The 10,561-nt window shown below is 34.4% G+C and overlaps 1 pseudogene; it reads left to right on the forward strand.

The window, feature by feature from the left end:
* The first annotated feature begins 5,051 nt into the window (after positions 1 to 5,051).
* Positions 5,052 to 10,561, forward strand: part of LOC101589813 — a 22,906-nt pseudogene continuing 17,396 nt past the window's right edge.

The following is a 10,561-nucleotide window of genomic DNA, read 5'->3' on the forward strand; positions in this document are numbered from 1 at the left end:
ACCCCAGTGTTAATCAGTGGCTGAAGACCATTCTCAGAACTGCTTATCCCAATTGGCCATTTAACTTTAATGGTGAAAGACTGGTTAATGGTAACAATGCACCATAAAATCTTTAGAAGGAATGGAGAATGTTTTGTGGGCCATTCGTTTGATATGGCAGTGTTTATGCAGTTAGCTTTTAAAATCAATACTTTTTAATGGAAACAACTTGATCAAAAATCTGTCACAAAATTTTGACACCCATTAAAACAAAGTGTAATGAGGAAAAAATGCATATGACTTGAACAATGATGAAAAAATATATTGTAGAGTTTGAGTTATTTAAAATACAAGATAACCTTAAAAAGAAAATATCTTTTCTATGTTGGAGTTGAGATCTCTGTTATACAAGAATCAAATCCAGAAAATGGGAGCTACTCTACATATTTTCAAGAATGGATATGTTTTACAGGAAGTTGGCTTTAAAGGGCATGGAACAACAGAAAGTATAAGTACCAATTAAACCACACAAAGGTAGAAGATACAATACCAAGCAAGCACAAAAAATTAATTTCCTAGACTGGAACCCACTTACCCATGTTTATATTTTAACAAAATCTACTCTGGATTCACACAAACAGACAGGAGCAAAAAACAAAAAGAGTTCTGCAAAATCTTAAACCATAATTCCAGGGGTGATTCAGACAGTACTGCAAGTACCAGGTGTTGACTTAAGAAGCAGAGTGCTCTTCCTCAGTCTGCATTAAAACCTTTGACTGCTGCCAGTGCCCCTAATAGAAAGTCAGCAAGAAAACTGGAAATACAGTTTCTACCACCTCACCTCAATAACACAGTTAAATTTTGGAAAATGGGAAATGAACATGTTAATAACTGTTATGCCAAGTGATATATAAAATTACACACCCAGTTGTTCCTCTGTCTCAAAGTAAAATGCAATAGAATTTGAGATTTCTTGTGTTCTTGGATAATCTGATTTTATTTCCTTAATGATTTCGTATTGAATCTGCAATGCAGTAGGAAACAACTGGTCAACAGCACATTCTGTTATTTTTTTGTACTAATCCTGTTGAAAAAGAAATCAACTTATAGAACTTTAATAGGAATGACAGACAGACTTGACAGTGAAAATCTAGAGTGTACTTAGGGATAACAACTTAACTATTAAAAACTCTATGCTATCTCACTAAATCCTTGACAGTATAATCTATCCATCTAAATTACACATGCTTCTATTTCATTATGTCTGTTATGCTCCATATACTTATATAAATATCTTAGTACCAGTTTAGATAATTTTCTATGTGAACTATCACATCTTAACAAGTATTTAAAAAACTGCAAGTCATCTAGGTTTCACGTGTCTTCTGAGATAACTCTAATTCTTTCAAACATGTTTGATGTGTTTTATCACAGTCAGTGAAAATAGATATTTATATGGAAATTAATTTTAAAGCAATAAACAGAAAATACAGGCCTCAATGCAAAGTTCTTATCTTCCTTTGGAATTTTCAAGCAGTGTAGATATCATGCTAAGAATTGGAAGAGAATAAGACATGATGAAATTCCTTGATTTCACTCACTCTCAGTCTTTGAAATCTTCAACAAATCAATCTTTCACTGTTTTACCAAATTGAAAACTTATATGTAGAAAGCATTTGCTAAGCTTTTTCCATGAATAATTTCTTTAAACTTTGCAACAGCATTAAACCGTGATTACTATTAACCTTATTTCATAGGAATTAATTTGAAATTCAGACAGATAGCTAACCCAAGGTCAGTTTGTTCATTTGGAGACTGGAGTCTGTATGTTTAGCACTATTAGAGGCTGCCTCCTCTCTTCCAGCTATATCGGTTAATTTTGTTTTAAATAAAAGACAGATAATAGGTGCACTTAAACCCATCAGAGATTAGTGGAACAGTGTATAAAAGGAATGTCTATACTCTCTGGAATCCTATTAACCACTGAATAAATTTGCATCCCATTGCATCAGTCCACACTCATAGAATCAAACAAAATGAACCAACATAGAGAAAAGATTTCATAAAACAAACCAGTGGTATTTGTCAGAGCAAATGATTTTTAAGTATATTATTAAAGACATAGTTTTTATTAATTTACCAAATTTTAAAGCTGAGCACAAATAGATGCAGTATTTGTAAATAAGCAGCATGATGACTGCTACAAAACAATTGATTTAATAAATTTTTCGTCTCAAGACTTTTCATTAGAGGCCGGCCAAATAGCTTACCATATTAAAGCACCTACTTAGGGAAAAACAGGGGCCTGGAGTTGGATCCCTGGGCCTGCCATTCCAGCCCGCCTCCAGGGCACCCTGAGATGGTAATTGAGACTGGGCGTGGTGGCGCACGCCTGTAATCCCAGCACTTAGGAGGTTGTACACAGAAGGATCACTACTAGTCCAATCTACGGAGTGAGACCCTGTACACCCTGTACACCCTGTCCTAAATACCAATAAATAAACAAAACTTTTCTTTAAATAGGAATGCATTAATATTAATATAAATAATTTACACTGCATCATACAGTTGTAGTTTACAATTTTGTGAAAGATCATTTAAATTTTTCATTTTTACAAGTTAAATACATGTAAAATATGTATTTTAGTGTCTATGTTATGCTAGGATGCTAGGAATTGCACTAACAATTTCAACTATTAAACTAAAAACGGTCTTAGCAAATTCAGAGGTGTAGCCGATAGAGTGCCATCTCACAATAGTATAAAACTGAGCTACCCACTGATGACATGGAAGATACAGAAATCACTGAAAGTATCTGTCTCAGTACTAAAGTCAAACTGCATAATATGATTACACAAAGAGGGTCTTTGGATCTTTCATTTCTACCTGCAAAATCTCCAGGAAAGTTTACCAGAGTCACCTCAAACAGTACAGGGGCAGCGGCAAAATGTCATTCAAACCTTGGTTTTCAAATCCTCTAATTAGAGTATGTTTTTGTTACAGTTAGAGTTTTTTTTTTTTTTTTTTTTTTTTCTTTTCTTTTGTCAGAACTGGGGATTGAAGTCAGGCCCTTGAGCTTACCAGGGAAGCACTTATTCTACTGAGCCAACTCCCTGGCCCCTTTGGTTAGAGTTCTTGACACTTCGTAATATTTCATGAGAGAAGACAATAGAAATTCAAGGACGGAACCCTTAAAATGCAGATCAGTGGTAGTGAATTACTTGGTTTCTATGTCTAGCACTAAAAAAGAAAGAAAGAAAGAACTGAAAGCATTCTTAAATAATTACAAGTATGTTTAATTCAATAGTGTAGAATATTCAGTTTTCTGAGTTTTTTCTGTTTGCGTTCTCCATGCATGTATACATTAATTTCCTATATTTATTTTATTTTACATTTTTGAAATCAGAAATTGTGCTCAAGACCTCATACTTGTCAGGTAGGTACCATGCCACAGAGCTCTACCCCAGGCCCTAATTTCCCATATTTAAAATGGAAAAAAATGCCTGGAAATATTGCCCTCAAGCTTAATTTTCCTAAGTATTTAACAAATAGTATTTACATATCCTTTTTATCATGTATGCAATATTTACATAAACTGATAAACTTTGAGCTGAAGAAAATTTAGAAGTCTTGCAATATGGAAATTAAAATGCATGATAGTATCCGTTTTCAAAATAATATGACAAAACTATTTAACAATTATTAGTGTCATAATAAATTCCTGTGGTCTATCACTGTTGAGATATTAATACCACCAATTTCATTTTCTATGTGAATCATAGATGAAAATCATAGATAAGATTTACTTGCATGAAGAAATCTCACTTATATTCTAAACTCAGCTTAAGATTTTGAAATAGTAAAATAATGTCTCATTGTTTTTTCCTACTTCAAGATTTCATAAGTATATGTGTGATTTAAAAAATAGAAAAGCAGGAGGCCGGGGAGATGACTCAGTGGAATAAGCGCTTCCTTGACAAGTGCAAAGGCCTGAGTTCAATCCCCGGTTCTGAAATAAATAAATAAATAAATAAATATAGAAAAACAATATCTATGCTATTTATATTGTAAAATAAAAAAGATTTACCCATTTATTTTTACAGAATTAACTTTTATCCTGATGTGTGAAACTGCAGACTACCTTAGTGGTTTCTGACACTGCGTAACACACACACACACACACACACACACACACACACACACACGTCACATCCTATTGTAACAAGTTACAACTCTCTTTTTTAATAATAAATATAAATTCACATAGTTGTACAGCAATGATTCAGATTTTTGAAGAAATGGCAAATGGAAAATAAACTACATACTGTATGTTTACATAAAGTAAACCATTTTTATTTTTACATCCTCTTAAGAATCCAAAATTCTCTTTACTTTGTGTTCTTCATGTAGAATTATCTTTCAATGCAGTATTTCTAGAGAGTCTTATAATTTTCAATGATGTGAATAATACTTCCAGTTTTCATTGAATCATTGTGGTAACAAGTTTGCAAATTTAAATTAAACTCTTGGTGCTCAAAGATCTCAGATTTACAATAGAAGCAAAAACACTAGAATTATCATATAACAAAATATAAATTGGATAAAATATATTTCTTTCATAATGATGTGGTTGAGGAACATTAAATGAAGACCAAGGAATGGACCAGGTGGACAGAGAGTAAATATACCTCTTAGTTGAACTGTACAGTTTGCAGGATTTCTAAAGACACCTCTAAGAAAAAAAGTTTTCATTTATCCATAACAAAAATTCTGCATGCTATGTGCTACATAATGTCCTGTTGAATACAATTAATTGAATCAGAAGTAAACACCAGGTCCGAAGACAGCCAACCCTCACTGCCCAGTGTTTACAGAAACTGAGAAAGACAACATGGAAAAGTGTTTAAGTTCTGTCATATCTTTATTATTTATTAGTTAGGTGACCTGGGACAAATATCTGGTTTGTTTATTCACTGTCATTATCTCTAAGATAAAAAAGTACAATTAACTTCTAATATGTCTTTTATTGAGTAAGATTCAAGATAATATCTGCACAAAGTTTAAAACTAGTGATGAAGGAAAGATCAAGAGATGAAAATAGTAACACTCCAAAGATTCACCAGTTGGAAGTAAGTACAGACAAACAGAAACAAAGGCCTAAAAGATGCACTGTCTGTACCTGGAGCCTCAAGCCCTCCTGAACAGGATCTCAGTGACCCTAGGCTGGATAGAGAGAACCCTGTAGAGGAAACAGAAAGTGATCGGGTGGCACTGCAGGCCTCCAGAGCAGGGCAGGTCAGGGCAGTTCCAAGAACATAAATGATGAGATTGTGGTGACTCTTCAATGGCAGTTCAGCTCCTGGTGGCAAAAATTATGCTACTGGTAACTTCCTGAGCTTGTCTTTGTCTACTTTTTCTCACAAGAGACATTCCCAGGAAATGAAGGAATCCTAGACTGGCATTGTTCTTCACAACCTACAAACCCAAGTGTAATACTCTGCTAAGTAAATGAGAACTCTCTAATTTAATCAATAGGTAAATCCATATTTGTGAAGAAACATACTGCAATATGATGCCAATTAAGAATAATATACCACTTAAGACATATATACATGCATTTAAGGACCTAAGCCAAGAGCAGAGGGAATGGGAATGATTTTAAGAGTATGGTAGGTATTTTAATTATTTGTATATGCAAAACATATTTTCATTGAGGATAACAATTTTCAGTAGTTTAACAAGTATGCCTAGTTTGAATTCATGTAATGACTCATCAGGCTGTGTTTTGTGTGTTTTCTGGGCTCTGTCTGCCCTCCCCAGAATCCATTCAAAGTATCTTCACTCGTTGGTTCTTCCTGTGCCTGTCATTTTCATCAACCAGACAGAGGAAAGGAAGAGAAGGCTTGGTTTCTTCCCACAGCTCATTCAGGATAATACACAACTGTTCTCTGACCTCCTTCTGGGGATTCAGGGCAATGATTAATCCAGGATACAAGAGCCACAGCAGGAAAGCAAGACTTGTAGATTCTCATGGTGAAACATTTACCTCTACAGTGGAAACGCTGTGGAGAAAGATACAGGCTTGGGTTGCTCAGGAATGTTGCTAAGTCTTTGTGAATAGGATTTTAATTCTGTGAAAGTGACTGGAGAGTTTTGCTGAGAGGAATGGTGTTATGTGGCACATCTAGAAGCACCAGTGTGCAAGTAACTCTCCACTGGTGGGAGTCAGCGCAGCCGTGAAGTGGAGAGCCGGTCGGGGTGAACCACAAGCCCATTTCTTTTTTTCCAATATTTATTATGCTCAAGGGTTTATAATAGAAATGTTCATAAACAAAATGAGATATTTTTCTCAACCTAATTGAAGATATATTCAGACTTTATCAGTTATTTTGTCTTTATCTGTTGCCATTTTCTTACTGAATGTAAACCACTGTACTTAATATCAACCACTTTTCTACTAAATCCTTCCACATTTAATACACAGAATTCTTCGTGCTCATTGCCTCATATTAATTCTATCCCAAACATGAAAAATGAAAAATCATCTCTAGCCCAAAACATAAAATACAGAACTAAAGAAGGTTCTTGCAAGCCATTTATGGCACACAAGCAACAGACTACAACCCTGCCGGCCATTCTTTATTCCTGTCCCAGTGTTTCAAGTAACCACACAGCATGACTGGGTGGCAGAAGTCACCGAAATATTGTGAATGAAGCCCTGGGAAAGAAGAGTGATAAAGTCATTGTTTTTATTGTTGTTATCATAGAGATGCAGTCTTACTAATCTGCAGGGCTGCACAGGTTGGGATTATTCTTGCAGTCCTACTGCCGCACCCTCACAGATTGCTGATCACCAGGCCCAGCTAAGAGATGGATTCCTCCTGCCATCTTTCAGTAACCATTATTTTTAGATTGTCAGGTTTGTACTTCTAATAATGTTCATCCAGCAAATATAATTCTAAGTAACTATAATGTGTCAGCTGCCAAGTACTTTTCTATAGGATCTCACTTAATTCTTGCAATAAACCTATGTGATAGGTAATATTTCATTTTTCATTTTTAATCTGTGAATTCTAAAGCACAAGATATCAAATATATTTTGCAAAACAATGCAACTAATAAGCAGATGAGTTACAAATCTGGTCAAGTCCAGAAATGTGACCAAATGTATGCTTATAATTCTATGACTAACATAAACTGTAAGGTTTTTTCCATAATTTTATTGAGAAACAAATAGCAGTGAGACAGTTTCAAATCAAATTGGTAGGACAGTTTCAATAATTAACATATTACATACTGTCTCCCCAGTGGTTGTTTGTTGCACAAGATGAAGACATGATATCCTATTTACAAACACTATTAGAACAAATTCCTCCATTCACTGAATTAAGAGAATGTAGCTATGTATCTATCCTAACCATTTCAAATACACAGATACAAAATGGTCATTCATCTGTATCCCCTTTTTTGTTTAGTTTCATCATTTAAATATTATAGGTGTGTGAACTCAGCAAAATAAAGTGTAAGTTTTATAAGTCACTGCTAGTTAGACTTTTTGAAAACCTCAAGGAAAACATACTTCCGCAGATAATATATTTTTCATTAATGAATAGAATATTATCTTTTTATAGGATTTTAATTTAACCTTGTACTTAATTACTATGGAAAAGTTATTAGAATTATAGCAAATTAATACAAATCTACAACGTTCAGTGCACCATGTGGTGAGAATAAAGACCCGAAGGCAGTTTGTAACTGTGGGGAGCCCAGAAGCACTAGGTCCAGGTAAGATGATGTGTAACTACAACAGAGACCTCAGCCTAGTGCCAAACATGGCTATAGTCATTCGAGAAGAGGGGCATGGCTCAAGGATGAGAGACTGTATGGGTGGTGGGCAGTCTATGAGTGCCTTGAGCTGGGCTGGGTAGGAAGCCTGAAATCACCTCTGCAGTATGCAGATAAACATTTGCAGGATGAGTAGTCCACCTATCACAATTTGAGGCAGTACATAATGTTTGGGGGTCAGTGCTTCAGCTCTGATGTGTGACTTTTATGCTCTGAGATGTCATAGTCTCTTATCTCAGGGGCTGATCTCAAGAGACAATGTGGCTATATAGGCCTAGCTCAGGCATATTATATGGCAGCTGTAGATGGGGCTTCACTGACTCGCAACATTGCTTTCATGAGTGCACATCAGCACCTCTGCTAGACACATTTGCATTGCTTGAAACCAATTAACCAGAAAAAGAACTGTCCTACCCATCTCTGCACATATCAATACAGGGAAATAGGGCCAGGTTTAGCCAAGCTGGAGACCATTGCTCTTCTTTCAAGGAGGGTGGTAGTCATGGTCCTTCATAGCTCTTGTAGTATTTATAAGAGTACCTGAAGTTCTCTGAATTCTTCTTAGTTTTAAATTTCTTTCCCATACTTCCCTTTCTCTCTTCTCTAAGAACTCTTTTGAAAATGGATTTTATGTGGACATATCATGTACGTTCAAATATTACTATTTCATTGTGTGAGATACTCAAAAGTATATATAAGGACCAAAATGGAAAATAGATATTGGGAAATGGGAGGAAAGCATTCCAATGAAAGGGGGAACAAAGAAAGGGGGAAAGAAAAGAGAAATAAGGGAAAAGAAAAAGTGTAGAAGGAAAAGTAGAACAAAGATTCTGTAAATAAAGATTACAGGAGGGTTGAAAGGAAAAGAGAATGAAAAAAGAAATATAACTAAACCAATAAAATAGCTTGATTTCTACTGTTAAAATATTTGCTGTTCAGACCAAAACATTTACTCTATTTTCCTATTTTTGCATTTGTTATTTATAAAAAAATTTTGGTGATTATTTCATTATAAACAAATCATTATCTATATCAATAAAATTGTCAGTGATATTCTCTAACATGTTGTGAATTATTGCAAAAGATGATTTGCTAATGCCTGAGTAGACCACACTCATTACAATCATATTATTTTAACATTTAACAGTTAAAGAAAAAGAATAAAATAAAATTATTATTATTATTTTGTCTTTTTTGCAGACTAAATTATAATTTGTGTAAAAAAGCAAGAGACCCAGAAAAACATTGTCTCCTACTTTTAATGGGAAGCTTTTAGTTATTTATATCTCAAAATCTATTTTAAAATACTTCAGTTTACATTTTGTCCTGTAAATTTAGCACTCATAAAAAGGAACAAGTCACTCTCAAAAAGCACTATCTCCAGCGAGTCCACAGCTTCATTACCAGAAAAAGCAATAGGTTCATCCTGGATGGTGTGGATGCTTCCGGATGAGTGTTACATTCTGACAATTCTTTTAAGAAGTAAGGTTTTGTTTTCCTGTTCAATCAGTTCTTCCTTTGCTTTCAGGTGTGTCAGTAGTCAAACCACTAAAGTTTGTTTCATTCTGTTTAGCTTCACTGTTTTTTTTTGTCTTTCCCAGTTGTAGAAATCACACCTAGGACTTTGGTTATGGTAGGCAAGCATTCCTTCCACTGAGATCACACCCGTCTCCTTTTATAAAAATACAAATAGTATTTAAGAATCCAGGCAGCGGGCTGGGGAGATGGCTCAGTAGAATAAGCGCTTGCCTGGCAAGTACAAGGGCCAGACTTCAATCCCTGGTTTAAAAAAAAAAAAAAAAAAAAAAAAGAAAAAAAAAGAAAAAAAAAGAAAAGAAAAGAAAAGAAAAGAAAAGAAAAGAAAAGAAAAGAAAAGAAAAAAAAAAACACACTTGGGGGGGAACTACCCACTCGGGCCTCCCCTCCTGTCCCTCTCTTGGGACAGGAGCTTTCCTTCTCTCAATAAATATATTCTGCTCATTAAAAAAAAATGAATCCAGGCAGTGAGAAGTATTTTTTTTCAGTGAGTAGTATTTAAGAATATTTCTGATCTGTGAATGCTGCAGACTTGATACTGTGGTTTGAAGGACCCGTTCACTTTCTATGCCTGACCATTACTTACCCTTACTCTGGCATTATCATATTGAGTCTGAACTGTCATTATGTGGAGTTTTCTCTTTAACCTACTTTTAGAAAAACAGAATAGGCATATCCTGAAAATTGAAGCCATTTGTTTTGTGCCATTACAGAGACATCTTTGGATTAATGGGTGGAACACAGATAAAGACATTATTACATTGATGTAAGGAGAGACTTTAAATATGTTTTCTAATCAAGAAGAAAGCATCTGAAAATAATTGCTTTCTCAACAATAGAATTCTGCAAGCACAAATGTGTGACTATATTTAGTGAAATCTTAACTATATTGTCTGCATTGATGGAACATTAAACTGGAGAAATAAACTCTAGGTTCATTTCAAAATGAATTGAATAATTCATTAAATGAATTAATTAATTTAAGAAATATAATTTAGTAAGTTAATGAATTAAAAAGCATTAAGTAAGCCTCTATTAAGTGCATTCCTAAAGATACATAACACTGATGGTAGATTTTAAACCAATAACTTTTTTTTTTTTTTTTTTGAGAGTGAAATGCCTTGTTTTATTTATTATTTTCTGTATTTAGGACAGGGTCTACATGGTCTACAGGGTCCCACTACGTACATCATACTTGTAA

Source organism: Octodon degus, unplaced genomic scaffold (genome assembly GCF_000260255.1).
Source record: "Octodon degus isolate 3935 unplaced genomic scaffold, OctDeg1.0 scaffold00068, whole genome shotgun sequence".
NCBI lineage: Eukaryota > Metazoa > Chordata > Mammalia > Rodentia > Octodontidae > Octodon > Octodon degus.